Raw genomic sequence first — 7500 nt, 5'->3', positions numbered from 1 at the left:
GGTTGACTCTACTGCTCTACTTTTTTGGTTCTCTGTCAGAAATTACCACTACTCAGACATGTGGACTCGAGTCCAGTGACTTGGACTCGAGTCTGACTCGAGTCAGCGGTGTGAAGACTTGCGACTTGAAATTTCAAGATCAGAAAGGACTTGCGACTCGACTCGACTTGCACGCCTTTGACTCGGGACTCGACTTGGACTTGACAGTTGTAACTTTCAATGACTTGGCGTGACTTGCCATGTTGGGTCTAAAAAAAAAGTCCAAGTCCAACCCTTGTTTTCAGAATGCAACAGCCCGCCCACATTCTTTGTTTGAATCACGTCATTGTCCTAAGCGATGCTATGCCATTGGCGGCCGACGCAGCTGGCTTGGACGCCGCGACCAGCGGCAAAAACACCATTTTTTAGTGAGTCTCCAGAACAAACATAGCCTACATTTTAAACCATCGCGGAAGTTAATTTATCTCCCTCTCAGCCCCAACTCATTTTGCATTCTTAATAGGGTAGGCTATGGAAGTTTGCACTGTGATCAACAAATATTTTCTATCAATGTTGTAGGAAGTGTGTGTGGTGGGGCGCTGTGATGTGCAACACGCGTCTGTAGGCTACACACGTGAAGCTCTCGCTCTCTCGCCCCTCGCTTACGACAGAAATTCAGTGAGAACCAAGCTGTCTAAATATTTTAGCTAAATTGTGATGGACATTGATTGTTGAACATTAGGCTATTTAAGCAGTTGAAATAAAAAAGCACACACTGCTGACATAACCGAACCACAGGACTTAATCTATTGTTGTTTTATAAAAGAGTACGCCTATCCGTTTTGCTCTCCCTGTCCTTTATGAATGCGCTTGCCTTAAGCCCCCGAAGGCAGTTACAGTATGTTCCGCTCCCACACACTATGCTTGCGAGTCAGTCAGCGTGGATATAAAGCATGTTCCCTCTCGCGTGCTGCTCCCAGCCCAATCCTTGCGCGCGCAAACCTTGTATCTCGTGGTGTCGACACCGCTTTATCTTATGTTTCTCACAGTTCGAACTACATGCTTCGTTTGGTATTTTGGGGGAGTTTGGAGTCGCAATTACCGCTGCTTGGAAATGACACGTTAGAGCTACACGACGCCAGCACTGGAGAACTGGGATGTAACCCTGTTTTCCAAATTAACAAAAATTAGGAAACATAGAAGCAGAACTTTGTTTGGCTACAATCTATGACCTGGACGGTGAACTTAATCTTTTTGAAGAGACATGAACAGCATACAAGTGCCTTTGAGGGGGAGGAGAGGGCGATTGGGGAGAACAGGGAGACCAGAGCATGGCGCGAGGCGCATATTCATTCGGGAAAAATGAGAGCGAAATGTTGGATAGGGCATTACACACCTTCCTTCTTCCTACACTGTAGAAGCGCAGAACAAGGTTGCCTCGTTGCCATAACTGACATTCTGCAGCGCTAACGTTTAAGTTAACGTTTAAGCGCCATGTTTAATTGACAGCGTGCTGGCGAATAGTCTAGTAGCCTAATATAATTAACAAGACGTGGATTAATGACTGTGCAAACGAAGTTCTAGTTAACTTGGACTGTGACGCAGTAAAAATGGTTGGTGATGGGCCATTGCGGCATTGCGACAATGCCGATATCAGCTTCAACAATAGTAGAGTAGAGTAGAGTAGAGTAGCCTAGAGTAACTTTATTGATCCCCAGAGGGAAATTCAGGAAATTCATCATTACTTTACCATGAATTTAATCCAACTAACTAGGCCTACTTTGTCCTCATTTCTTAGCCCATATGGACAAGTGTCTACTAGGCTAAATACTGTTGGCACGTAGCCTACAGCAGACTATAGCCTAGTACTGCACCATGCATGTGCGTGCTCATTGGTGGGTTCACAGTTATGACACTGTCAATGCTCAGCTTTGGTTCACAGATAATGGGATGAAGTGAACATCATGGACCAGCTGAGACAGGGCTGTCTGCTGAGCTGTGCTGTTAACTCATCATCCTGTCTCACATGTGTAGCCCCACCCCCCATATGCGCACACACACACACACACACACACACACACACACACACACACACACTGGGCTCAATTTAAAAAAAAAAGAAATTGATTACCCCTACTGTATGTCATATCTTGATGAGAATGGTGAGCTTAATATGGTACCTTAGGGAAAATGGCGTCTTTTAAAGCCAAACCAAAATGTTTACATTAGTCGAGTGTTACACTACAGTAAAGAGAGGGGGGAGGGTGGGTAGCACCTGTAAGACATGAATAGGCTACTACTTTCACCCTTGGCCTTTGTGGGTAAATTCAAACATAGTACGCTGAAAGTGTGAATCCGCGTTTTCAGGTCGGAAGTGTAATATGCCCCCCTAATGTCTTGACAAAACCTTCCAGCCAAAGCTGTCAGCGGCCCTGCCTGTGCTCCTAGTGAAAAAGTTAACCATAGTCCTATCCTTAGCGTTATGATGCTAGAGTCTGTATAACTTACAACCTTGACTAGATATGACCGGCCTACCACCAAGACCAGGGTGGAGTAGTGGAATAGGTTTATGCCATCAGATGATGGAACGGACACACACACATACGCACACATTCTTGCAAACAGGACTATTTGCCCACTGGACAGTAAATATTTGGCATATGGTTGCTCCTTTCTTTAAGTACAAATTCACATGAAATGTATTTTTATGTGAAAAAAAATATGAAATTAAATGTCATTTTACATACACAGCACAAGCAGTAGTTTGGTTTAGACTGATTTCTCTGCAACTGTTTTAGTAATTGTCATCTTTTTACTCAGGTCTCATTATTATACTAATGAATTTATGATCGAAATTGTGATTGCAAATAGAAAATCCCTTTGTGACTTGTTAAGGACTTGAAAAAAAAATGAGACTTGGACTTGGACTTGACTTGGCTGGGGTACGACTTGGACTTGGACTTGACTTGGTCAGATGTGTCTTGACTTGTGACTTGACTCGGACTTGAGTGGAAAGACTCGAGACTTACTTGTGACTTGCACGTTAGTGACTTGGTCACACCTCTGCCATCTATACCTTTTGGCTGATCAAACAAGCGTAGTGGGGTTAAAAAAAAAACAATGTCATAAGAAATCTGACCTAACATATAGCAGTAGATGTATTGACATTTATATTGACTGTTGGTACTCTGGGATAAAAAAAAAAAAAACATTCAAACCGTGAGGGGAGGAGAACTACAATTTTATGGCCCTAAATCTGAAACTACATGACTTTAAAATCATGTAGGCCTATAAAGATGCACACATAAAGATGAACACAGTGGTGTCACAAACAATGTTTGATATCTACGATTTGCGGTCGGCGACTCTTTGAACCAGCAAAATTATATCTTAGAACGTCGCTCACAATGGACAAAACTTGCCCAACTTGGTCCTGGGGTGTAACATTCCACCGATTGTGGGTTTTCAGCCAAGAATCGGGCTGATAGGTGGGTAGTTTGAGTGCGCCTTAACCCTAGATTGTTCTAGAGGTGTCAAAAGTAAAAGTAAAAGTAAATTCATGCTGTAAGATATTACATAACTGTTAGACCAGTAAGACCATTGTAGGTACTTAATGAGGTAGACAGACAGTGTTGTTACTGAAAAACTCTAAAAACCTAACAAGAATCCACCACAAATTTGTACCAACCCAAGCAGAGTTAATATATGTACACACGTCTCCAGTTTACTCAGATAAATTACCTGTGATTTACTTTTACTTTTGACACTCAGATTTTTCAGAGAGGTCAGCAGGCTCCACAAAAACGACAGACGTGGTAGAGAATTGGGCCGATAGTCGAGTAGTTTGAGCTTGCCTTAACGCAGCGGTTACCAAACTAGGGGGGTCGAGAACAAAAGGGACATTGCGTAAAAATGGGAAATCCACAGGTTAGCAGTTAAAAGCTGAAATAAATCCGTAATTTGGTTAGTAACAGGATTCACTTGTATGATTAGTAGATGCATTTGCTGTCCTGTAAATTTCTAGCAATATTAGTGGACAAACTACTGTTGGAAAATGTAGCAATATAACAAAAAACAATGGAGGGTGATTTTAATCATATTTCCATTTCTCCCTCTTTCTTTCTATTAATCTTTCTCTTTATCTGTCTGCATTTTCACTCTGTATCTAGCTCTATTCTATTCTCATTGAAAACACATGCAGACGAAGCACACACACGCACACAAGCACACACACACGCACACACACACACACACACACACACACACACACACACACACACACACACACACACCTCAGAGTCTGTTTCTCATGGTTTCGCAGTCCCGCCCACTTTTGTCCACTCTGAGTCTTTATTCTTTTCCTTTTTTCTTTTAGTCTTTTTTCTTTTCTTTTCCCTCTTTTTCTCTGCAAGTTCTCACTCCACCCTTTTCTCATTTTCTCATGATTCTTTTTGCTTTCTCGCTCACACTCACACAAACACACACACACCCTCTTCATGCATATTAATGGAGATACGCCCATTCCTGTTTCAGGACGTCACAACTCTCAGATTGATAGCCGGCTCCGTAGTGAGACACTTGGTACGCACACATGCACGCATACACACGCGCACGCAAACACACACACACACACACACACGCACGCGCGCACACACAACACACACACACACGCAGACACACACACACACATAAACATGCAAACTTCCTCCTCATCTGTCATCATGTGTTCTACCTACTACTTGCTCTTTCCACACACGCACACACACACAGACACACACACACACACACACACACACACACACACACACACACACACACACACACACACACACACACACACACACACACACACACACACACACACACACACACACACACACACACACCTCGTATTTGTGCCCTCTCCTCCCCCACCCTTTTTCCCGCCTCTTCCCAAGATCCCAAGATCAGTGAGAACTGCAGTCACACACACACACACACACACACACACACACACACACACACACACACACACACACACACACACACACACACACACACACACACACACACACACACACACAGAGGGCGGAGGGGAGGGGGATGGTTGCCGTCACACATCAGCGGCTCTGCGTGACCTCAAAGGTCATCAAGGGGTCAAAGGTTACGGAACAGAAACTTTGACTCAATGCTGCCTCAATTGCAGCCAGCCCCTTTGATGCAGGGGCTGCGTTTTGTGTCCAAATGTGTGTGTGTGTGTGTGTGTGTGTGTGTGTGTGTGTGTGTGTGTGTGTGTGTGTGTGTGTGTGTGTGTGTGTGTGTCTGTGTGTGTGTGTGTGTGTGTGTGTCTGTGTCTGTGTGTCTGTGTGTCTGTGTGTCTGTGTGTGCATGCGTACGTGCGTGAGTGTGTGTGTGTGTGTGTGTGTAGAGGGGGGGGGGGTGTCAAGCATGGATTCTGTCACTGTCCAACGTCTTCAGCGTTGTGTGTTTTGATGTGGGTGATATGGGATGTGTGTGTGTATGGGTGTTTGTGTGTGTATGTCTGTGTCTGTGTGTGTGTATTTTTGTGTGTCTGTGTGTGGGGGGGGGGTAGTAGTCAGGCATGGATTCCATCACTGTCCAACTTCTTCAGCAATGTGTGTTTTGATGTGGGTGATACGGGATGTGTGTGAAGGTGTGTACGTGCGTGTGTGCGTGCGCGCGAGTGTGTGTGTGCATAGGATAGGATTTACTTCAGCTCAATGCTCACCTGGAAGGATGCCTGTCCATTACAACATCAACTAGTTAACTTCACCGAGTATCACTTGCATTGTAATCAATCAGGTCTGCAAGTTAAATAGAATAATACGTGATTTATGACACTTCTATAGCACCTTATTAGCACCTTATAGATATCCTTCCAGACTTTTCCAACACTTTTAATGATCATTTAGCTCTCCTTGCACTGTGAAATGAATCACACACACACACGCACACATACGCACACACACACACACACACACACACACACACACACACACACACCAGTGTTAATTTCGTCAACCACGACGATGACGAAAATATTTCGTCAACGCCCCTTTTTCCCTTGACGATGACGAGACGATGACGCACTAAAAATTGCCTCCAGCAAATAAAAATATGACGAAAATAAATAAATATTTTCGTCAAGGAGACTAAGACGAGACGAAATTTACAAGACATGGACGAATGGACAATGGATAATTATTTATAATTAATTTGTAATTTGTAATTATAAGGCGTGTCTTGAACTTCATAGGTGATTGCGCGCTCAGGCTGTGTGTTGCCTCGCTTGTCTCTGCTGGCAGCCAGTGCATGGCGCGGCTCAGTCAGTAGATCTGTAGCCTAGTAGTTCAGTGAGTCCATTTAAGTTGAGTTTAGGTCCTAAAACATTCCCAGAGAAAGAGAAAAAATACCCGACGTTGAGGGAAGTGTTAATTTTGAAACATGTTCAACAACCCTCTTGTCCATGACGAAGACATGTGTTTCTGCAGTAATGACAGTCGTGCCAATCCTCCTCTGATACTGTCATTCTAAACCTCCTCGAGCTTCCACTATTCTCCTTTTCACTTAGGCTGTCTTAGCCCGGCGTTCGTTGTCTGTTCTTTTTTTGTAATGTTTGCTATATTTGTTGTTTTGTTGCTGAGTAGGCAGTTAGCAAGCAAATCATGAAGGTCGGATTTGTGACTTTATTTAAATCAGTCACCGCGGGAGCGCGCGCCAGCAGGGAGAAAGTTGGCCGGTCTAAACAGAGGCACGGCTACTGTAGCCTAGTTTTGAAAATAATCAATGGATAGGCGATCGCTGAGGAGTTTAAAACGGTTGAGATTTGAAACTTGTTCTCGTCGAGAGCAACGCTAAAAGACCCAAGGAAGTCGACAGCATTTCCATGCGTCTTCCTAAGTTCCAAAAACTCTTTTCAGGGTCATGCTTATCGAGCCTTGACACCCCCGACAAACAAAACAGCATTAGTGTTTAACTATTTGTATGTGCATGTCCTTTCTATCGTCCAGTCTGCATACCCCTGCCTAACTATTTTTCCTGGGACTTTTGCATGGCATACGAAGTGTGCTCGCACAATCTATTTAAGCCCAGGTCTATTACATTCCACGCATGGCGCACGAGTCATTATCGTTCTCTGCTCGCATTGCAAATTGAAAACAAAAACCGCTAACTTGCATAGTCTAACATCAGCAATATTTTATCTGACTCGTGGTCATCGGGAAGCCACTATCAGGGAGACTTCTTGAACTTCATGCAGACTTGGGATGTCTGGTCTTCCCACTGCCGGCAATCTGCAGGCTTTAAGTCACGCGGTCAGGTGAAGAAGAGCATGTAGCTTCCTCCGTGATCAAACTCAAAATCAAATAATATGCAGCAGCTTCTAATGCACGAGAGAGAGAGAGAGAGAGAGAGAGAGAGAGAGAGAGAGAGAGAGAGAGAGAGAGAGAGAGAAGCCTGCACCTGGAAGTGTGTGTGTGTGTGTGTGTGTGTGTGTGATGCTCTTTTGCTCTATGATGTTGA

This window comes from Engraulis encrasicolus, chromosome 13 (assembly GCF_034702125.1).
Source record: "Engraulis encrasicolus isolate BLACKSEA-1 chromosome 13, IST_EnEncr_1.0, whole genome shotgun sequence".
Lineage (NCBI taxonomy): Eukaryota > Metazoa > Chordata > Actinopteri > Clupeiformes > Engraulidae > Engraulis > Engraulis encrasicolus.
Note: the sequence above shows the minus strand (reverse complement) of the source record.